This window comes from Mchenga conophoros, linkage group LG23 (genome assembly GCF_057382185.1).
Source record: "Mchenga conophoros isolate Kocher_MC1m ecotype Shallow Benthic linkage group LG23, M_conophoros_male_GT1.1, whole genome shotgun sequence".
NCBI lineage: Eukaryota > Metazoa > Chordata > Actinopteri > Cichliformes > Cichlidae > Mchenga > Mchenga conophoros.
The window spans coordinates 36526046-36551015 of NC_140547.1; positions in this window are offsets into that span (position 1 = coordinate 36526046).

The following is a 24970-nucleotide window of genomic DNA, read 5'->3' on the forward strand; positions in this document are numbered from 1 at the left end:
GTTGTCCAGTTACTTTTGAGCCTCTGAACCTGTGTATAAGAAATGGTTGTAATTCCTGAACAGATAATGAAATATTTCTGTTAAACCCCTTGATTTTACGATGACAGTTTCTATCAGTCACATAACTAATGTCACTGAAGCACAGAGTTACACACTTTGATGATCTGTACCAAATAGCTGGCCATATTATATGTCAGATATTTTCCCTAAAGATGCACCACAGGCACCCGTGGTATATATGGTATATATATATATAATTATATAATTGTAGGTTTGTTTTAATAGTGAAGAAAATAATGAAGACAAAAAAATACCCCCAAAAAATATCTTTATTTGTATTTCCTCCACTCTATAGGACATCTTAACACACTGTAAGGTACTGCAAACACCAATCACAGCTATTAAGCATATAAATGTGTGGTAACAGCTTCGTATTGTCATTATAGTTGCACAGGGCATAAATTATATGAAATTTTACTAGAGAAATAAAGCAATGGCTGGGTGCAAAAGATGCAATATGACATGCAGCCAATGACCCTGGCTGCTGGCCCCTTGATTTGGACAAAAACCCGCAGGCCTTTGTGGTTCATGGTCAAAACCTTCAATGTCCCGCGGCCACTGATGTCCCCCAGTCCATCTTTGTTTGTTGTTGTTGACTTTGACATGTTCCCAGTTCACAATCAGTTCCAATCCTCATAAAGTCAGGAAAGGACATTAAGTATAAAATTATGGCTTTAAAGATGGCTGCCTGAAGGACGGCAAACACAGTGGCCCAATTCCAGTCCAGAGCCCACATGATTTCTTTCCATGACGAGCGTAGCAATGTGTGGAGTCTGCTGAAGGGTCTCTCATTAGTTGGCCTAATAACAGCACTGGAATTCGGGCAATTTGTGGAACCTAGACACCCTGATCTTGATTATCAGATGTAAAAACAGTTTGAAAAAGTTAATAAGGAAGTTAAAAGGAGGGGAAGTTCAACTGAATTCTCTCAATAATTACTTTTTTTTTTTAATTGCAGTTAAATATTGATGATGATTTTAAGAGATCCACAACTCAACATTTTTTATTAAGGACAGTATCTGTTGTCACAGATATCAGACCTGTTTTGTCCTTGGGGTAAGGGGGTGGGGTGTCTTGCATTCCATGTATGCACAGGGAAGTACCAGAACAGAGCAATGCCAGCAAATATAACTCACTGGGCACAGAAATATCAATATTCTTGTGACTCAAGCTAAATTAGTGCCATTTTAGATAGTTTGCATGTAAGTGGCAGATTTGTACTGGGGCTCTTTCACTTTCTTATCTCTTACACTTGAATAATTAAATTTTTTTATCTAACTAACGCATGACAAATAGTAGATTTAATGTAATTAAAGTGCAGAAACACATTTTGGACTTTGTTAACGATTGCCCCTTTCTGAAAGTCATTGACTGCGATCTGCCTCAGTCACACTCACCCTAGCCACTATAAAATAATCATGTGAAGAATGTGCTGATGTTAATTAAAGAAAGTTTACTCTGTCAGTGACTGGCAGCCTCCTAAGCAATGAGTTCAGTCAATCAGGTACGTCTGCCTCTATTTGTCTCTTTGCACTCTGGTCAGCACTTTCTATCCTTGACACAAACTGAGCAAAGTCTCATCGCTGCAAGTTACTGTTCATCAGGAGGACAGTAGCCGTGGACTATTTTTGACTGCACATGCCAAGAGCATCAGGAGAAGGCTGGCTGGCCTTTGGTCAAGACAGTAGCTGATGTGCTTTAAAAGCAAACCCAAAGGGAAACTTGAGCCAATTTCATACATAAACTTCAGGCAGTTTTGGTCAAATCAGGCCATTTATCACAGTTGTCCTTTCTCACATGTGGCACACAGCAGGACATAGTCCATCTCAGATGATTTTACTGCACTGCCTGGATGAAGCATGATGCACCAGACTGTTAGCTGTGTTATTCCCACATGGGGATAATTCTGCATGCACTGAGAACTAGGAAGATGACCATTTAAACACTGTCTAATTATACATGTTCTCATGGTTTCTGGGTTCTTCAATTTTTTTAATGTTAGCATTGGATGCCATCTTTTTTGGTTTTGTGCGTGGGATGGGAATGTAGATTTAAGTGCTAAGTTATCAGTTAGCAAACCTAGAAAACGCGAAATGCTCTATCCATAGACTATATGACTGCAACACACAAAATACTAGAATTTGACTCATGAAAACTGTAGTGTAAACGTACTGGACGGTCTGTACCACATAGAATGTGGCAGATAATTTCATTAAACGGTCCAAAAGGCACATGTAGCACAAACACAGCAGGGAGGTCCCGTTTAGTAACTCAATTAGCAAAGCTGATGGATGAGTTTACTTAGATTTGATTGCAAATAATATAATTACAAAAACAGTCTTACTGAATAACTTGCATTTACCTTTTTGGAAAAAAAAATATTGGAAATTAATTGGAAAGAATGGATTTTCATTGTTGTTAGAAAAATCTTTTAGCACAGGCTGTTTCTCAAAAGGACTACATTCCAGATGGAAAGATTTTTTTTCTTTTTTTACCTCTCTTTATGCTTCACACAGTTCGACCGCGTTGAACCAACCAGGTCCATGATAAACCTGACCTCCCTCCATGGAACTTAACACCCTTGTCATCCTCCATTGCTGTTGATGCTGCTGCAAAACTGTGTCGGGTGTTATTTCTTGCCTCCGGTGTTGCTTCCTAGGTTGTGGCTTGCCCTTTTATCTCTGTAATCACAAGTCAGCATAGCGAGATCAGACACACTGTCCGAGTGACTCCCCTCCCAGGAATGTGATCGCTCAAAAAAACTGTAAGAGCATATGAAAGGATGGGAAGGTATTGTGTGTGTGTGTGTGTGTGTGTGTGTGTGTGTGTGTGTGTGTGTGTGTGTGCGCGCGTGTGCGCGCGCGTGTGTGTGTGTGTGTGTGTGTGTGTGTGTGTGTGTGTGTGTGTGTGTGTTTGACTTTCGGTTTCAGTCAACATGTGTGTCGCACTGTGTGTGTGGTGAGTGGTCAAGTGTCAGAAGTGCAACTTTCTAGTGCAAACACTGCTGGCAGCTCTCCATAGTAATCAAATCACAAGTCACGAAACCCAGCATGGATCAGCTCTGAAGTTCACACAAGTTTAAAGTCGTGTGGGCTTAAGTGTGTGTGTGTGTGTGTGTGTGTGTGCATGTGTGTTTGCAGTTGGTAACCACAATGAAGGAATGGGATTCTACGTGTGTTTGTGTGCCTGTGTCACATCTACACCGGGGTCATCAGAGTGCCATTCATAGTCACAGTTTATGACGGGTGTCTGACAAGCCCCACAGGAGAATGCTTGATGTGCTGATACAGACAAGATTTTTTTTTCCCATCTTGGAAACAACAACAACAAAAAAATGCAAGTTAAAAAAACACTGAATTCCCTGCTTAAAAACTGTTACCACCAGGGACCTTGCGCTTTCAGTCATATGTACTTTACATGCTCTTCACGGATGCGTTGTGACTGTACCTCATGCTGCGAATGCAAAATGATAAAAAGTAATAAAAAAGAGTCAAGAGTAGGTAAGATAAAGAAAAAAAGAGAAAACAAGGGACTGATAAATCGTTGCCAGTGAAGGGGAAAAAAATCAGAACAAAAAAATAAAAGATGAGTTCGATAACAAACAAAAAACAACAAAACTCAGCAAGGAATATTTTTTTGCTCGCTATCTTAGTTATCTCTCAATTTCTGTACTCCCTGCAGTGTGTGCAATCTCTCATTTTACTCCACAAAAGTGACGCATCCTCAATTCAACTGTTTTTTCCTCCCTCTTACAGACAGATACCTTATCCTGATCCAGATTACAGTGTTAAGAAATGTTTTCCCCTAAATGACCACGATTAAAAAGAAACATTATTTACTGCTATCCATACTTCACTGCTATACGGGTCTATGAGATGCACTTATGTGGTAGCGCTACATCTTTGATTATTCCTTCAATAACCTGCATCAGCTCTATAGGTAGGTGCCGTCCAGTTGTTGTTGTTGTTGTTGTTTGCCAAAGTATAAGGTTATAACGTTTCTATGAAATACCGAATGTATCAGAGTTAATCTGATGTCGCTTGTATGTGCTTGTTATGGAATTTTAAAAGTAAGGTTTCTTCCTGTTAAAAGGGAGTTTTTCCTTCCCACCGTTGCCAAAGTGCTTGCTAATACAGAAGGTGTCTGATTGATGAAGTTTTCCTGTATTACCCTAAGGCCCTTACCTTACAATAAAAATCTTACCAGGTTTGGTACTATATTTAAAAAAAAACTGAACCGTGATGGTCAAAGAAAATGAGTGATCTTACACTAGGGTGTGTGATACCACTGATTTCCTTTCCGATCCGATACCAAGTAAAATTTAGGGTGATATCGACAATACTGATCCGATACTGATACTGTGTAAAAGAAAAAAACGTAATGTTTCATTGTATTTCATAGTACAATATATAATTGCATTATGTAATTGTAATAACAATATAATATAGCTTTGTAATGATTACTGGACATCAGACTACTTGTTCTTATCGCTTAATAATGCAGAATAATCATATAGAAATAAAAAACCTGAAGTTGTGCGCTAGTTGAACACGTTGCCTGCCTGCAGTACTAAAGGAGAGACGTCTATCTCGCCCTAGCAGCACCTGTCCCTGTCTCTCTCCTCCTCTTCAGTTTACCTCAACATACGCTCGTCATATTCTGTGATATAATTTACTCTGAGGTGTTTGATGAGGGTTAGTGGTGTTGCCACAACACCTCACTGACTTTCCACATGTATTGCAAACCACGTCTTGGCTGTTTGTGGAGGTAAAATATGTCCACACATGACTCCGTTTACGCTCAGCCATTGTTGTGAGTGCACATGCCAGGGGCTGCGGCACATTTATACAGCATATTTTGCATATAACTATTAAGGAGTAAGAGGAATTAGTTCCTTCCAATTTAGACGATCCGGATTATATAGTTTCTTTCCACTGTGTTCCTGTTAATGAAAAACTACAAAATTACCCCAAAGTACTAAAATATCGATATTTTAATATGAGAAGCGATTCTAGAACATAAATTACTGGTATCGGAAGAATCAATATTTCAATATTGATCCGCACACCACTAATGTGCTGTGGTGAAACAGCAATGTCCTGACTACAAAACTGCATTGCCGCAGGTATTCTTATACTGTTTCATGCAGGTCATAGAAAAAAGAACGTGTCAGAAATTTGAAAGGGAAAAAAAGGCTCATAGACCATATAAAGTGAAATAAAATGCTTGTCACAATGAAGATAAGTTATTTATCCTGTCCAATTTCTCTTCCTGCATAACAGATGATCCAGAATGAGTGCAGACTGAATTATGGTAAACTCTCAGTTCTCTTTTAAATGCAATTATTCATCTTTTTTTTTGATTATTTTTAAGCAGCAAAAATGACTTGGTTACTTTTATAGGGCACTAGGTTCAGTGTAGTTATTAGTGCTCTGTTTTTGTGTGTGTTTTTTTCTGTCTCTTTCCTGAGCAAGAGTCATGGAGACTGTTTTGAACACTGGGGCAGAATTTGTATGATGAGATGGACAACATGCGTGGCAGCATTTGCTTGGGAATGTTTCTTTGTTTTCCTTCAGCAGGCTCAACAGTTATTCTGTAGTAGCCTATTAATAGTAACATTACGTCTGTAGCTGCTAACCACAGATGTCAGTAAATCTTAGTAAAACACAGACTCGGCTTATTGCTTGGCTTATGTGAATGTACCACGTGAAATGTGGTGGGATCATTTTTAAATCACACATGGTCCTCTGGCAATACTAATCCTATCTGAATATAATATTTTTGCAGAACTGGCAGGTGTGCTTTTTAGCAAATTTCATGGAATGGAGTAGTTTTCAAGGAAAAATATTAGGTCTGTTACTGCATTAAAGTATCAAGCCAAACATTCATACATCCATCCATTTATGCATTTTCTACAACTTATCCTGTTGAGGAGCTGGAGCCTAGGCCTTCTGTCATGCTGCAAGAGTTGGGGTCACTCTGACTGACTGTCTGGCTTTGTTAGCACTGTGACAGAATGCTGACATGTTCAGGCTAAATTGGCCATATTTGTGAATGTGAGTGTGAATTGTTGTCTAACCTTACAACACACATATCTTTGGGTTGCTGGAGTACCCTGACATGGGGAGAACATGTAAACTCCACACCAATAGGTCCGTGCCAGGATTTGGACAGCCTGTATTATTATTATCATTAGCATTCCCTTGTGTCATCTAAATGGAACAAGATTATTTGTCAAGCTTTATGAATAACTGAAACCCAATAATCTAAGATCACCTTTTGCTAACTGAGAAGGCAAAAACAGTTTTGATTGGCAGACTAATTACTGTTCACAACCTGTAGCTTCAACCTGAAAATTAGATGAAAGGCATAAGATATGAAATGTTTCTTAATTACGTCTGACACATCGGTATAAACAGGTGCAGCGTACTTATTTTTACACCTTTTTTTAACAAGTGACTTGATTCAAACACGGGAGATCTGCAAGGAGAACTATTATTCTGATAAGCTGCTCTTTACATGGAAATTTTTAAGTTTTAAGAGACATAAAGTGGTCAGTTTTGTTGGAAAAACACTGAGTCCATGTGATAAACCTGTTTTCATCCAAATTCAGGACACAGTATTGATGACTTTTGCAGAAAATCCAAAAAAGAAATTGTTGGTTATTGCATGTGCCATGCATGTTTCTATCTCCCACCATTTTTTTTATTGCATTTAGATAACAGGTTTAAGGTGATCTTTACTTAAAGCAGGAGACTACAGTTGGTTTGGCTCCAACCTCCTAGCTGAGAAAACACTTGCAAGAAATTTGATACACATGGAATCTGAAGAGAGTTGAGCAAACCTCCTCTTGGAGCCTAAAGTGAATGCTAGGATAGAAAACAGGTCGAAACAACAGGCAGCAATGCCAAATTACGATGGTGTGTTTGGTATATTAAGTGAGGAAAGGCACGTTTTTGGTATGTACAGCTGCCAGAACTAGTCCTGTGAAAAACTAAGTATGCCCTAACTGCTAGCAGAGTAATTAAAACTAACAAAATGCGCTTGATTAACTGATCATCAGCAAGTGTGAGCACCTCTGGTAGTTTCTTAGTCTTTAGTAGTTTGCTGGTCTGGAGCATTCAGGTGTAAGTTATCACAATGGCATCCTAGCAAATTCACTCCAAGGTCAGACTGTGCAATGCTCAAAGAACCTGCCAAACTATGTCCATTCATCTTTGGTGGTGTGTCATGTCTTCAGTATGCTCTCCCCAAACAGAAAAACCTATTTTCACAAGTGAGAAGGTGGATAATGTTTTTTGCATGCTAAATGTGAAAAATAGTGTTTCTCTGCACAATTTAACAACTTGATTATTTTAATATTATACCATAGTGATGCATCAAAAGCGCTTGGTTATGTTTCAGATGTTCACAAGAACATCGTTGAGCGTTGAAATGAGCCATCTATCTAGCTTTTAGTCTTTATATAAACATTAGCCATGTTAAGCTAACTCCAAGCTATAGCATAACTATAAAGAACATACATGACGGTGGCACTAGAAACAGAACATACTTTTATTCTTTTACCTTGAAGTACTCAATGATAATATTCTACTACCTGTGAGCGTTCAATTTCCATTTAACAACTTCAGCTTCAGATGAACCCCTGGCTGCCTGAACCTTTTATAGACTTTAAATGTAAATTGCAATTATCGAAGTAAAGAGAGATCTATTCGATTTTTTGGTTTTCCAATTGAGATTTGCATCCAACATGAAACTCTACCTGAAACCAGCTCTTTCATGTATGTTACACATATCTGTGGCAATAAAATGAGGATTCATTATGGGGCCCAAAATCTGCAGAGAGATCAAAGACGTGAGTATCTATTAACATCATTTTGAGACAGCAGCTATCAACAAGAGGAAGGAGGCAATGAAAATAAGAACAGGTAGAGAGATTCAGTAATCATCACTTATGAAACCAAAGCTCATATTTCACCAATTTGTGTCAGCCTGGCAGCTGCCCTGTTGAATATACTCGTTTGAACTGTAGTTTCTCATCATTTAGAACATTTCTGGATGAATTCAGAGAAGAAAAGGATGAATGAGCGAGATCCAGGAGAAGAAAAAGTGCTTTGGAGGCTGTAAAATGAAATGTCACCACTTTCGAATTGCTAAAAGCAACAAGTCTATTTGAGTAATGAATGAATGCGTTCCGCCGCATTCCTCGCTTTTCCTGGTTTTTCACGCCTTTTTTTTGTGAGCGTGTGTGCGTGTGGGAGAGCTATCACATTTGTCTCCATTGCAAACCCTAAAGCTAGGATAAATGAGTTTAAATGATAGAGTATTTGCATCACTGAGCAAGATTTTGGATGAATGAGCTGCAGCTCTTGATGAAATTCTTCTCCAGGCTCACCATAAAATTTCGACCACGTGAGGCTCCAGCAATTCAATTATTCTGTTGGATCAACCCCAGTGTACGCCATCGTATTTGCATTTGCCTGCAGATGGGAAAAAGTAAGTATGAATATTGGAATGGTTTTATTATGACATTGCAGATAACTATGACAGTTAAATGGTGAATTTAAAGCAAACTTGCAGGTACCCAGAGTGCAAATGTATTTATGTATTCATCATTATATCTGATTTTCCATGTGCCTCAACTGTAACTTTTATAAGGAAGTAATAATAAATAATTTACAGTGGCACATGAAGACTGAAGATGGTCCAAACCAAATGTATGCTGGCTGGAGTTGTCCAGTTTTTCCTGCCCAAGCCATGAAAACGAAAAAGAGTATATATATAATATTCATTTTTGTCATGCAACAAAAATGCTAAAGTCAGTCATACTTAATTATGTTGCATGACAAAAATCTTAAAGGTGGTACTTTGAGTCAAAGCATGACACATAAGTCTTATGATTCATTTTTTATACATTAGGAAGTAACCATTAGAAGCAGTGTTCTTTTAAAGCACATACAGTCTGTTTATTGTACAGTTCCTAGAACCATTTCAGGTTTACCTACACTTGCCTCAACTTGGTGGCTATCTTAGCTAAAGGCTATTACTTAAAACAGCATTAATCATCTAACCTTGGTTTGTCCAAGGTATTCAAAAATATGAAAACCCCCACTTCATGCTGCCAAAGCAACTCATGACCATAACCTACATGTTGTAGCTCTTTACGGTCCTTAGGAGGCAGTGTCACCAACAAGCGGTCTGTGGGCTATTCGTGCCTGTGCTGTTGCCGGTCCTTGCCAGCCAAAGAGGGAATTTGTCCACATAGAAATAGCTGATGTAAAGCCAAGTGTTAAATACAATGAACAATGTCCACCGCAGCCACCCACTGTGCTTCTCATACTATATTTTTAGATCTTTGATGTTTTTTCGTACTTCTCCTGTTTGCATAGGCACTGTGTAGGCAAATACCTATGCAAATGGACATAATCTCTGTACAACAGAATAAGCATAACTTGGAAGCTTCCCATGTTTAAATGTTTGCTTTACTTCAGCAGGTAACTTGTATGCAAGCCTTCTACTCCACTAATTCAATTCAAATAAAATAACAGGATTTTTCGACTATATTTGTGGAATATTTGCCTTTCTGAGCACTTTAAATTATCTAAGAAATTAAAAAAGGGATTGTTGTGCAGGATTGTACCAACAACCAATCCAGAAGTCTGTGCTGTTGTTCTTCTACTAGATTGCTCATTGTTAGCTCTAACAATAATTCTTCATTATCTGTGTATTCACCTGAGTCTGTGGATGCACCTTGCCAACCAAGCTTGACGGTGGTAGATAGATAACACCACACTCTCATCAGAATATTTTCACTATAAAGCTAATTCAAAGGTTTCAAATGTAAGCCACAAACCAGGCTATGGCAGGCTGCACTGTCCAGCTGGGGAGTTTTCATGCAGGAAGGCTCCTGCACACAAGCAACAATATTGGTGGTGGCGCTGCATAACAGTGTGACATCCACATCAATGCTTGGACCCAAGATTTCCTAGAAAACATATTGGTTTATTAAGGTGAAATTACTACCAACCAGTTTAATAGTGACTAGCAGGGAACTGAGGAGCCGACAGTAAGTTTTCTGTGTGCCTCTGTCCCAATGCCATCGAGTAAACTTCTGAAACATCCACAGGAACTTTATTTGGTGCCCTTATTTTCTTGAAAAGATTAATTGACTTGTTTACCTTGGCTTCACCAGTCTTCCCTTTTGGAAGACATCCCCAGGCAATTTTGGGGTCATGCCTCTAAGTCCCACCTGAGAAATATTGCACATGCTGAACAAAAGCAGTGAACTTCTGGAACACTCTGAACTTTTAATAGTGTCTTTTTGGGGTCACTGCGCACTGAAGGCAGAGGCAATGTGTCACAGTTGACTCTCAAGTTGGGCCGTGTCCCAGAGGATTCAATATTCCATCAGGACTATTATTTCTAAAGCAGATTAATCCCTGTCATTTAACGCTTGGCTGATGTCCATTTGAAGTCATTATGAAGAAGCACTGACAATGTTTCATAAATTATTCACAACATTATCTGGGACTCTCTTCAGTCACCACGCGGGGTCTTAAGGCTTGGATCACTTGTCACTGGAGAGAAACTTGTTCACCTTGATAAATTAAATGGACGTATCATTTTCAGCATGCAAGGGGACCTTGTTGCAGTATGGTGCCATTACCATGTGTTGATAATGGGTCATTTCACGCAGCAGTTTTGTTCATTTATGGTGATATGAACAAATGGACCATGATATAATATTTGGTGAAAAGCTTTAGCAATGAATGTATGTTCAGTGCCATGTCTTCAGACTTCAAAAATAACAATGTGGAAAGCTAACATTATACGCAATGGAAATTATGGATCATTATTTACATGTCTGTATTTGTTAACTAACACTTATCTGTTCTTTTGCTTTATCACTTTATGGTATTAACCTGAATAGATCATGTTTGATCTATTATTATCCACATCTATTCCCTACTGCAGCAGCAGTATCCCAGTTTCCCCACAGGGATAATTAAAGTTTAATGTTATCTAATTAAAGAGGTGGATTTCCTTTCAAATTTAAAACACAAAAAAAGTTACAATATGAGGTCTACAAATGAATTGTAGGGGAAAATGATAGAATATGCAGTTACATGTAGTTTTGAAGGTGATCATTTCTACCTGAAGTTTCAACACTTAACTTGCTTAACTTGTGTTAAACAACATATCACATGAAGGCATCTACTATCACATTTTTAAAAAGCTGAGTATATGTAAGTCTTAGGTTTCTGCACTGGTGTTAGAGGATAAGAGTGTCGTTATTGTCACCAATTTCCAGGTAACTATCACATGGAACAATGATTTGATCCTGTGTAGCCACAGCTTATTTCTCTGAGCCACAGAGCTCTATTGTTGTCCAGAAGGCATTAAGCATGCACCAGTAAGCCACACCATTGTACCACTGACATTGGCAGTGGAGTTTATTTTGAGCTAATCCCACATACAACGTGTTGGTGCTGGAAATACGCAATAGTGTGTATTAATCGACAGTGACAATAGTCCCTGACAGAAGCACTATTTACATTTTTCTATTTGTTCAGTGTTTACAAAAAACTACAGTAGTCCACTGTTTTAGTAACTTAGTTACTATAAAAAATTAATGTAAGCATGTAATGTAATGTATGTAAGTTATTTATTTAGACTTGTTTTGACAGTGGTGCTATTACACACAAATGTTACATAAAACATACTGAATATATTCAGTCTTTTCTTACTTTTACTTTATAAGGCATGGCTAGGATCTGCTAGGAAAAAATCAAGCTAGCTGCTGTAATAGCATTCCACCCTTTTTTAGAATTATGGACACTGTGGGCTCCAAAAAGCAATATAGTGGTGGCCAAAATGCTAATGTTAAGACTTTATTTTGCAAGTCCAAAATAAATGGGTGATGTTATAGTGGTTATTTGCATCTTTAATATACAGTCTGTTATTTGCCTCATTTAGAAAAAGGAAATTTGTATATTTTATATTATACATTAAAAATACAAGGCCAGAGTATAAGCCAAAAGACCAAACAGAGATTTGAAATTTGACCATTGCTAATTGATACAGTTGTGTAAGATGTGAGCTCAGTTTCATGAAGTTGAATGATTCATGAAAGAGTGGCATCTGAAAAGTAGCACCATTTAAGCCCAACTAATGTAGTTTTAGTCACGTCTGACATCAATTAAAACATGTTAAAACTGACATAGCAGCATATCATGAAAACTAAAGCCAACCAATAATTTTGAGCATAATTTTCAATTTCAGTGACCCAAAAATAAGTAAAGTTTTCTACATTTATTTCAAAAGTGTTTTGGCTGTAGACCAGCATAATCAGTTTGTTGTACTTCCAGTAGATTTTGCACAGTCACCTCCGGCTTTTTTAGTCTTATAACATACTGTGCTGTTCCACTGCACAGTATATTATTTGTTCAAACTTTGCTGAATTTATCTTGTGGATGAAACTTGGTGTAGAACAGCTTCTCCTTCATGTTGACAGGAGAACAGTAAAGGTGATAGCAGCCAGACTCCTCCCTGCGGAGGTGTTTCAAGCAAGTCTGACTAGGCATAATGCCCCGTGGCAGACCAGAGACCCGCTGGAGGAATTATTTATCCCAGCTGGCCCACGAACACCTCCGAGTCTCCCGGGAGAAGCAGGAGGATCTGGCTAGAGCTGCTCTGCTCAGTCTCCTACCCTAGCAACCTGGACCTGGATGGGCAGCCAAAAACACAGCAGATAGATGGATTTTTGCCAAGTACCACAAATGCACTGGGGTGTTTGGTGTTTTTTGCTGACAAGTACAGCAAGACTTGAGTTTGCAATACCACTGTGCAATAAGTCTGTCACAACAACTGGAATCAGCTTTTGAAATCATCTCAAGAGTAATATTGCCGTTTCACTTTCATTTTTTCCGTTGTTGTTATTTATAAGTATCGTCAGACCGTCTGATGTTCAAACAACATCTGTGTATGTGCCCCAGTACCCAGTAAGCTGAACACACATGAGATAATTACAGTCATAAAAGCTTTCTTATCCCACCAAGCAATGCTTTGAAGCTTTGTTAGAGATTTAAAAAAAAAAAAAAACCCATTGTGATAGTGTGTTTTCATATTTAGCATGATTACCCTTTGTGATTATTACTGGGCACAGACTTGGACATTTGGTTTGTCAGTCATGTATCACGAACAGCTGTTTTTTCCCTCCAGTTTTTAAGATTTTTCATGAGAACATTAAACATTTAATGAAACATCTAATGAGGATCTATTCATGCAGTGCATTTCTCTAGCTCCTTAATCCTTTTCAGGGTCATGACAACAATTAGCGTTATAATAATTTCCTGGTTTGGTTTTTTTATTGATGCTCCGTGTGGTTACCATTCCTTCCCATGCCTTTTATCTGAAAGCTGGCTTAAATATTCTACTAAAGGGGTTTGTACATGTGTGTGTTTAAATTGTGTTAATATCCTGCAAACTGACCCTTAACATAGAGTATATGAATTTATTGATTTATTTTTTGTTAAGGAAAGGATACAATGAAAGCTGAAGCTGTTCCCTTTTTAGGTCATAAAGAGCAACTAAACACTGCATATTAAGTAACATTAGCATACATTGCATTCAGAGTGAGAGTTTTCTGAACCATCTTTAGTCTAATACTGCCTTTGTTTTTGTTTGTACCAGTGGGAAATATCTGGCTCTTTAATAGTTACCCATTGTTTTCCTCTTCTCATCTGGGAGCCCAAATATCATCTGATGAGTAGCCTCTGGCGACAACAACAAATATTTCCGGTCTACCAATATAGACGGATATCTGGGACAGGATTACTTGTTCTATGTGCTGACCATTGTTTACGAATGCACATACTTTTTTTTTTTAAAGCCAATAAATTTTAATTGTCTTCAGAAGATGATGGATTTAAAATTGCAATTTGCAAATGCAAGCCCTCCGTTCACATGGACTGTTTTATCTGCATGCAGCTAAAGCCTGCTTAAACATGAAAGGTCAAAACTACTTTGCCTACAAACAGAATGCACCCACTACCTTGTCTACTTAGAGACCTTGTGACAACCAAAATTAATATACCTGTGTTCAATGAACTTGTGATAACCTTTGAAATAGTTGTGTTAAAAAGAGACCAGGTCTTTGCACCACTCACTGTCAGCTACTATCTTCAAAGTGACTTTAGTGCAGCAACAACACAGCAACATGGTCTGCAATCAGTCGGCAATCTTGTTTTCATGTAACAATCTAACTAGAATATAACCAGTTGGTCATCAGGTGCCCAACGCAAAAATTCAGTGCAGTCACTGAGCAATCACCAGTTCTTACCTAGTTGCAATGAGGATGCCATCAAACATTTATTCTAGTGTGACTGAGCCATCATGCAGATGTTTGTTTATGGACATAAGCTAGATGCTAACTCTGTTTTCTCAGTGTTTAGTGCTAGCTACTGTAGCAGTATATCTTTGCTTTTCTATTTATATATGTACCTACTTTCTAACTATTTCTTGCTAGTATTTAGTGCAAGGCAAGGGGTGTCTTTTAAACTGGCACATTCTGGGCATTAAAACCAAAACAGAATGGTAAACTAAGCTAAATAGGCCCTGTGATTCTGAGAGAAAACCAAAATTTCAGTTTGGATTTGTCTTCACAACACCTGCATTCACATTAATTAGTAATCTCAACCTTTGTTGACAGAAATAAATAATGATTGCGGGTTTAAAATTTTAAATCTCCTTTCCATAAGAAATCCAGCTTTCATCTATTAAACCAGTGCACATTCCAGAAAAACAGATGGGGGATTGAAATGACTTCCGTCATCTGTGGAAGGTTTTTCACGCTCACATCAAAACTGCCTCTTCTAACACATATGTGCACACGAGCACATCACTGATCTGACAACTCGCCATCTTTATTTCCACTGTCATCTTACATGGCCAATTCCCCAGCGGCAACCAGACACTCCTCAAGTTGTGTATCTTTTCTTTGTATTGCCTCAATTGTGCACCCAGATCCTTACATGAAAAGCCTTGCTTGTCCATGATCAAACATATTCTAATGCAGTATAATGTGACTGCCAGTGGACACTAAGATACCCCGAGATAACCCCTGAACTTGAGGCAGTGAATAAACCACGGCACTCAGCATGCATCTAGCAGGTTGTCACCTCACATTTCCTTGTGTAAAATTATCCAAGAAAATAACCTCCACCCACTTCTTTCCTTCCCCCTCTACCATTTTCTCTCAAAGGGAAGGATATTAAGATGTTCTACAGCAGCAGTATATATTTATTCATGTGGCAGTATGAGTTGGAATTCTTTTTAAAAAATATTGCCTGAGAAAGAAAAGGAATTGCTCACTCTCGGAAGCTCTGGTATGATGGAGAAAAAATAAAATATCTGCAGCGGTGCCTATTTGGCTTTCTTGTTCAGCTTTTTTTTTTTTTATATATGAACAAAGACTAAAAATCTCAAAATGAAAAATTGAAGACAAAAATGATGTTGAATAAAGTGTCACTGTGTTGGGTTTTTTTTTTGTTTGTTTTGTTTTTTTGAGGCTTTTCCACATTGCACACCCACATGCAAATAATCAGCAAAGTCACAGTGAAGTTTATAGTTTAGCTACAACCCAGGAAAGTTGCAATATATCTCCACATATAAAACCCACTCAAATCAGACACATAAAACGCTGCATTATGCTATACATCCTATACACCGTTTCAGCCTTTATAGATTCTTATGAATTTTAATTCGACTCTAGCAACAAGGTTTTTGCATCCATTTTTCATGAAAATGGTCTAATTTGTGAGCTAACTATCTAACCCGTATTAAAATTCTTTAAGTGCCAAGTTGCCAATGAATGCAGCGGACCTAAACCCACTCTCACTGTAGTGAGCTTAATCGTAGTCATTAGTGCTTCATCGAGGTGGAACTTTATAGAAAAAAATGTTGATTTGCATTTGAAAATGAACTGGCTGCTGGCAAGTAAAAGTGGAATCTTTTTGTTGTTATTTTTAGGCACTACATTCACTTCCCTTCATCAGGTTATCTCCCAGTCTCCCTAGACGGCTCTTTCTCCTTCTGTCACCCATTCTTTCATACATATGGGATTGATATTCTGGAGTCTGGAAATAGCAGTTGGAGTGTGTTTCAAGGCATTTTATCTGGTCTGGTTAACAGGCTCAGGTCCAAGCCACCATAATTTCTGTCTCGCTGTTTGTATTAACATTTACCCAGAGTGTGCTTCCAGAACGGGAGTGTGTGCTGATGTGGAGATATATCAGTTGTATTTGGCTGAAAAAAGGAAAAAAAATAGAAATCGTAATGTTTTGTTGTTCAAGTAGAGAAGTATGGGTACCTGAGCACCGTTGGAGTACACATCTGAGGGGAGCACAACTGCCTTTTATTTAAATGGTATTCACACAGTTCTACAGAGGGATCATTGGAAAAACTGCTGCAGTAAAGCAGTGTAGATAACACTGATCATGTGCATCATGATCACATTTTCATGTATCGCTGATGTGCTTAAGGTGTTCAGTCAATCTGTGTGACTGACAGTATTATATGGACAAAGCACTTTACTGGCACTCAGTCTTGATCTTAGTCATCGACTATGAGCACATAATGTAAGTATCAGATAATGTCAAAAGGTTCAGACTGTATCATGCCTGATTCAGTTTTTGCTGTCATTCCCTTTGCAATAGTCACCTTATACAATATGGAGTTCCAAGCATTTCTGCTATGCTTTGACTGCTCTTAGAACATCCCATTCGGTAAGTGGGTCAAGCACCATGTCTGGCACTCCAGTGTGTCTCCAAGGTGACCTTTCCACTTCTGTTATATTTTCAGGAAAATGGACAAAGGGAGCTTAATCTGCAGAGTGGGGTGTAATGGTTTAGTGAGTTGCCATTGTGCACTCTTGGGTTTCTTTTTTTTTTTTTTTGTCCGGATTTTCTTCCCAAGATGAATTAGAGAGTTTGGAAGGAGATCGGAGTGCCAGGATGGCGGTCCACCCTTGGCCTCAATTCACAAAGCACCGCACTCCACACTACTGTGTGTGGTGGGCCCACAGGAGGGTAGCTTTTCGAGCTAAGCCCAGCCAGACCCCATAATCTCCACTTGAAGTCCACTAGACCCTTGAACTCCAAACCACTACCCCGAGCCAGGCTCCCAGTTGGGACCCCAGTGATCCTGTTCTAGGTAGAGTAAACTGGACCCTTGATTTTTTTTCTAAGGTGTCATAGAACTGTTCTTTGCTCCCTTATTCAGGACTAGTTTGTAATGGAAGACCCTACCAGTGATACAAGGAACACTGGTAGGGTCTTCTGGAAAGCACAAACCCCTCCACCACAATAAGGTTGCAATCAATGGATGCCCAAAAGAATGAGGTTGCAGATATCTGGTGGAAATTAATTTCCTTTGAAATTAATTTCTAATCTCTCCACATATCTCCATTAGAGAAATGTGGAGCTTGGACATTCAAGGGGGACTCAGAGCAGAACCACTACTCCACCACATTGATAGTAGCCAGTTGTGGCTTGGGCATCTGCTTAGGATGCCTCCTATGATCTATCAGGAGGAGGCCCCAGGTTGGACCAGGACTTGCTGGAAAGATTATATCTTTTAGCACCCCCCAAAATAGAGTGGAAGAGGTGGCCAGGATGAGGAACCCAAAACTGGATAAGTTCCAGATAATGAATGGATGGATGACTTGATAGACCTTGATTACCCTCTGGAATAACCAATCCCAGGAAGAAAACAATGACCATGATCTAAAGTGTACTATTTTCCAGATGAGCATTTTTTCTGGTCTTTGATGAAAACCGTACTCTACTGGTGGAGCCCATATTTTCAAACACATGCAACTCTTGTTACCGGCGATACTTCTATCAGCATGAAGGTTTAGTCATGCTGATAGAAATCATTTGAGTGTTTTAGCATCTTCTGCACCATAATGCAAATGATGACCTATAAGTGTTAAACTATGTTCATGAATATTTCTGTCCACCTTGTCTTCACAACTTTTCAACTTTTCACATTATGAATTTTATTAAGAGTTTAAATGGCATAGAGATGATTGGGTAAAGGTCATGGTTTTTATAGGAAAGTTGAATTAAGTGGATTGTGATAACATTCAGAATGCCTTCAAGAATTTGGCATTTTATTAACAAAGCATTTTAAAGACAAGAGATTCATATGACAGTGCCGAACTTTGGAACGTTGTGATCACATTTTCTACAGTGATGTACTTCTACTCAGCTATGGTGTCACTTGACAAATCTGACACAAAAGTGGGTCAAAGTTTGTGTTCCAGTTCAACTTTCCTAAGCCACTTTTTTCTTGACTGCATATCACATTATATGACTGGTTTGCCTTTCGTGATTTGAATGCCATGTCTGTCACTTAAAACCATAAACCACAAATATTTTTCAGTCTTCTAAGCAGTTACCATTTAACATCTTGTCCAGCAGATGTCCAGTGAACCAGTGGGCTAGGGTTATGTAGAATTTTAGCCACATACTAAACAAGCACAGTTTCAGAAACTATAAGATCTTAACTTTCAAATCAAGCCTCTTACATTAATTTTGGCCCTATAGTTCTTTTATTAACAGATTTCCCATTTGGGAATGCCAAACAGGTGAAAGGAGTGGATGGGGACCTAAGAACTTACGATTACAATGGCCCAGTGCATTCAAATCACAGTTGGCATTAAAATATGATGATCTATTCATTCTGGATGCTACGGGTCTACATCACCATGACCTGACCTTGACTCAGGTGTAGTCTAATCAAGCTGGGTAAGTTCACATTTTTATTTTTTTTTGCCAGTGGTCTTGGATCTTAGTGTGTAATACAGTCATCTAATCCTAATGCTCTTCTTTTCTATAGCTTATCATGCTTCTGCTTGTTCCAGGGTCTTCTTACACCTAGGGCCTTATTATGTCAATTGCATTTTGGATTCAATCTAATTATCCATGGGTTCACTCAGATTGGGTTTGACTGTGTTCATATCCCCTCTTCACATTTTGTATCCAATATGTGCACTGCACTTGACAAAATCACCATCTATTATTAGGTTTATGTATCAATGCTGTCTCTTGGAAATGCATGTTATTAGACTCATGACAAACAACTCTTTTGCTGATGTTGTTTCCTGGGGCAGTTTGTCCAAGGTTGCAACATTTACTGCCAAGTTTCAAATGCATTATGCAGTATACAGTCTGTTGCAGTTTCTCCTAGATGTTTACATTTGAAAACCATGCTCACAATTGGCCAGGGGAAAAATTTGTCAGACTGACATAATGGACAGATGGCATACCGTGATAGTGCCAAGTCACTGACCTATTAAAACCCATTCCACTGTGAGTTTGCTACTGGAAATATCGTGGCTGTAGGCTTGATTCCATCCACCGGTAATAGGTGGTGCTAAGGTAGCAAAAGCCATAATTAGAAAGGATGTCCACATATGCATATGCATCCTCCCATAGTCATTTCTGATTATTTGAATGACACTATAAAGCAGTCAGCTTTCACTTGCCTTGAAGATTAAGTTGGTTTTTAAAAAAGAACTATATAAAGCTGATCAGCTGATCTCATTACTGCATTTCAAGTCACTATGCAAACCTTTCCTTCTCTTCCTTTGTTTTCAAGGACTTGTCTCCTCTCCTTTCATTTACCCACATTAGCTGAAAAAGGAGCTTGCCAGTGTCAACCAGACATTTTTTTAATGCAGTTTAAGCACCACGTTGAGCTCATTATTGATTTTCTTCAAGTGGCACGTCTCCATCTTGGCTGCTGAACATTGGTCCTGAAGCCTTTTTAGCTTTCTAAAACTAGCATTTCTGGGTTTCAGCTTATTCTCTCTTTCTGAAGGCATTTGGATTATATATTTATATTCAAGAATGGAGCTTGAAGTCAGCCTCCTTTCCTATTAGGGCGGGCAACCTTCTCCTTGCTGCCGAGTCTCTTCCCAATTACAGCGACTACTGCTGATGAAATGGCTGTGCAACATGGCGACTTGTCATTTGGCCAATTATTCTTAATGAAGCTCCACAGAGAGAAGGATAACTGTGTTGTGCCATGCTGTGTTTGTAATATCTGCACCGGGACAATAGTATAAGTGTTTCACATTTGACTAATCCATCGTTTTTAGCATTTTGCTATCATTTTTTATAGCCTGTGGAGCCCACTGATCTGTCAAATTATAATACTCTCTTAATGGCTGGCAACATGCATTTAAGGTTTTTTTTGAGGGAATTTTAGCAATTGATTTGCTACATTCTCAAGCTATATGATGTCACTCAATATCATATTTGGGTTAATTATTGTTATTCTTAATTATTTTATTTCACTTGAATTCTATAGATGTATTCACATATAGATTGCAATAGGTCTCTTTTCCCCCACGCTCTTACTCTTGCAGGAATTATCTGCTGTGGTTGGACGCTTTACTTCTCCATGGCTTGCTTCTCATTTATATACTCAGACAGATTCACAGCTGGGATCTGCTCAGCACAGCCACAGTCTTCTAATTCTAGTTGCTGAGCAGCTCCACTGGAGCATTTAGCAGTTAAGTAGCTTCCTGGAAGGTAGATTTTTCACCCACCTAGAGGAAACTACTCATTCACTTACAGTATGCACAAAATATTTATTTTTATAGTTTTAACATGACATCACAACCCTCACAGGAATGCCCATCTGGATAGAAAAACATAGCTTTCTTCCACTGCCTGACACTTACTTGGTGTGTTTAGCTAAAATGCTAAATAGGCCACTTAGTTTATTTTCAGCTGTTAGCAAAGTGCAAGTATAGCACTGGATCTGAACACATTGCTATATTGCTCCAATCTTTTTTTTTCTTTTTTTTTCTTTTTTTTACAGTATCTCTGAATATTGGTGGACCAATTTAACTGCCACTAAGCTTATTAATAATATTACTGTCCAATCGCTACAGCTCCGGTAAGAACTGTGTTTTGACGTAACAAATTACCCTTATACAGTGGGAACTCATTTTTAGTTCCTTTCTCAAGGCACAAAATACAGCAAGGAGCATACGATTGCTAATTGCACCGATATTTAACTCAGAAAAATAAAACATGTCTTAATTTTTGCACTTGATAATAAAATGAACAGACTACACTTGTATTTAGAAAAGAGCACAACTTTGCAAATGACCCGTAAAACCAATCACACCTGTGTGATCTAACCCCTTAAACACAAATTAGAGGCACTGTAGTCTTTTTAATGTAAACGCCAACCAAAAAGCATCATATCTGGTTGCAATCATATTTATGACTTAAAGCAGAATGAAAATAAGGCATTTTTAAACTAAAGACTATTTAAAGAATATGGATGCATCTTTTGAGGCTTCAAAACGTATCAAATATCAAACATCTAACCTCTCATTGTCCATCTGCTTTTATAAACACTTAATTATCTGGTTCTGATGAGGGTTTAAATATGACAAGTAAACCTAGTTGTCTGATATTGTCAAATTTAAAAGCCCTTTTCCGAGTTACTTTAACCTCCATCATTAAGACTATTAATGTGCAGCAGAGGTGGCACATAAAGCTTGCAAAATAGCTCCTCTAAATTCTATCAATCCACAGATAAGCTAATTCTCAGGTTTATTGCTTACATTGCCCACATCCAGTGATAAACTCTACCTCCATAAGATAGACATGCCCGCCAGCTATTTGAGACCAACTCCAGCTGTAAAATGGCCATGATGTTTTATGAGAGACAAAAGGAAATCAATAAAAAGCACTCAAAATCAATATGAAGAACAGAAAAAAAGGGTGGAGAGAGACAAATAAATAAAAGACTTAAGGTGCCTGTCGGTTTGCAGCAGATTACATCAGATAATCAGTATTCCAGTTTCAGACAATAACTGACTTGCAGGTAAAACTATCTTTTATCACCAAAGGATCAAAAGAGCTGCAGCTCCTTCAGTATTCTAGTGGTGAATATTCAACAAGAAATCCTGATAAGAGAGAGTATAGAAGCTTTGCCTTTGTATAGGAATTGTGTCATGCAATAAATCAGGGACGCATCTTTTTTTATTTTATTTTTTTTTCAATTTATCAACATTTTAGACTCGAGGCTCATAAATAATGCCTGATTTTCACAGGTTTCAGTTTCAGTAAGATTTCTTTTTGATGCTGCGAGATTACAGTTTGTCTATTTTATGCTGACAGTTTTCTTCTTTTGTTTCTGCCTGAGCTTTGCTTACAGCCCGTCACACTGGTGCTCTGAAAAACCATAATGTTGTGACAGAGTTTGTGTTGGAGAGAAGACAAAAAAAAGTAAAAAATCTGAATATTAGGACGTGTGGTACTGCATCTTCAGACAAGAAATTAGGACTTGCTCTGTTGACATCCCACTGCCTTGAAAAGTTTGTCTTTCCAATTCTATTTGAAGACTGGGGTTAGCTCTCTTACTATCTTACTACTAAAATAGATTTACCACACTACACAGAAGCAATAGTACCACTGAAATTTAGAGGGATACTAATTAGTGTACCGTGACACAGCTTTCCCACCACCTACTGATCATTATGTATGTACTGATCTCGGTCTTTCATTGAGCTGGTTTGAACTGGTCTTTCATTTTTTTGATGTCTCCTCTCAGGTGTATCTGGTCAAGCCAACTGAAATGAGAGCTGGTTGACTGCTATCTGCTTATGTTTCACTGTTTCATTTCTGTTTTGCCATGCAGTCCTATTTTAGTCGTTTTATTTCTGTTAGGTTTAGTTCTGACGTTGGCCTAGCTCACAGGGAGCCTACGGCTCTTTGTGGGCTGAACTGAGTTGGGCCAGTTTTGGCTTTGGGCAGCAGGTGCCCACCCAAAATAGGCATCTTGCCCACCCAATAAAAAGTTAAGAGAAATGTTTGTTTCTGATCAGCCAATGGAAAAATGGTACAGAAAATACTAATGTTGTTTCTAACTTCTGACTGGCTGGGAACTCTTAAACTGCCTCCAGTACACCCTCTTAACGTGATCAGAGAATATAACCTGCTCAGGTCAGAATGGTCAGTATGTTATTTTAGCTGTCTTCGATCCATCCCTTTTTATCGGCTTATCCAATTCAGGACACGTCACTGTATCAGTCACTGTATCAGTATCTCTATCACAGAGAGACAAAAACACATTTATGCTCACAGTCACACCTCCGTCCAATTTAAAATCACCAAATAATTTAAAATCCATGTCTTTGCACTGTGGGAGGAAGCTGAGGGGTGCCTGGCAAAAATCCACATAGGCACAGGCAAATTATGCAAAGTCCACATAAAAGGGCCCCATCCTTTCAAACCCAGAACTTCTTTCTGTAAGGTGATATGTTTAATAGCCATCAAGTCTAAATTCCTTTGTAGCTTCAGCTTATCTTATCATGACACTTATTAAAATGTGTCATGATGTACTCTCTCTCTTAATTACCTGAATGCTAGCAATCAATCATTAGTCATGTGTTTACATCTGTTAAAATCACCAGAGACCAAATAAGCAGATGAACGATATGAAATAAGGTCCACACTATTATTTCTTTTCCTGTGAAAAAATCTACAGGTGAGAGGTTTTATGATTAAGTATTATTATAATTTTATTTGATTATTTGCATCTTGCTTTCACTGCAGCTACTGTTTAGGCATTAATTAGAGCAGTATTTGCAGTGTTGGGACTAACGCGTTATTAAGTAACACGTTACAGTAACTACGTTATTATTGTGGTAACGAACACAGTAACTAGTTATTATGCCAAAATCAGGAACGCGTTAGTCGTTACTGGGATTTAGATAGGGTCGTGGCTATCGCGGAGCTTCCACAGATTCAGTAACATTAGCAAGTGGTGGAGGCCAGCAGGTGGATGAAGGAAAGGGGACGCAGAAGGAAAAGAGACCTGAGGCGGCCGCCGGTCCAAGTGTGAACTGAACTTCAGGTAAGAAGTTATGACCTGCAGTCTCTCTGGGTCAGATATAAACCAAGTTTAGGTGGAGTTTATTTTCGTTATTCTGACTTTTTCCGTACTGCATGCTAGCTAGCATGACGGGGTTTCTATACAGCTGGGTGGGTGCTATGAAGTTAATGATGTTGCACTTTATTTTGTTCATAAGTTATTAGAGTTGCCAACCGTCCCGCCTGGTATTCAGAGAAAATATTACGCGTTTCGTATTGAGGTGAAAAGGAACAGTTTGTCCCGTAATTCAGCTACAATGAAAAAGACACAAAGCTGGAGTTATTCTGTGTCTTTACGCTGCACAGCTGCCTCTTCTTCTTTCATTCTCCCCCCTCCCTCTCCCGTTTCTACTTCAATCATCAGGAAACCTGATCAGGAAACCAGCGGATGTCGCGCTAAACAACAGCAGCACGTTTAAGCTTGATCAGCTATTGTTAGAATTTATTTAATATTAATTTCTAGTATCAGCTGATGTTTGCTGGAGCCACAGCTGCAAAAAAGCTGCTGGTCATGATATCAGTTTGGTTATGTGGTGAGAGGGAAACATGAAGATGAAACCAGGAGATGTCCTTACTGAATCATCAGAGCTGAACAGGTGATGGAGAAACAGGTTTATCCTTTAGCTGACATAAATGAGTTGAAGGGAAGTTATGAACTGTTTCTGAGAGACAAATAACACCAGGATCCTTTTTTAGGCAGCTGACAGCTGGTAACTGCGCAGGGGCGAATCTAGCAAAGTGTTGCCAGGGGGCCAGGTAGGGCATTAACAGAGAAAGGGGGGCACAAAGAAATACTTTTCTTTCTTATTCTCATTTAAAATGTCTGGCTTTTAAAAAAATAATTATCTGAATCTTACAACAAACGATTGATAGATTGATGCATATATACCATCAAAACAGTGTACATCACTGTCACAACAGTGTTTATTTTCATTCAAAGGCTTTAT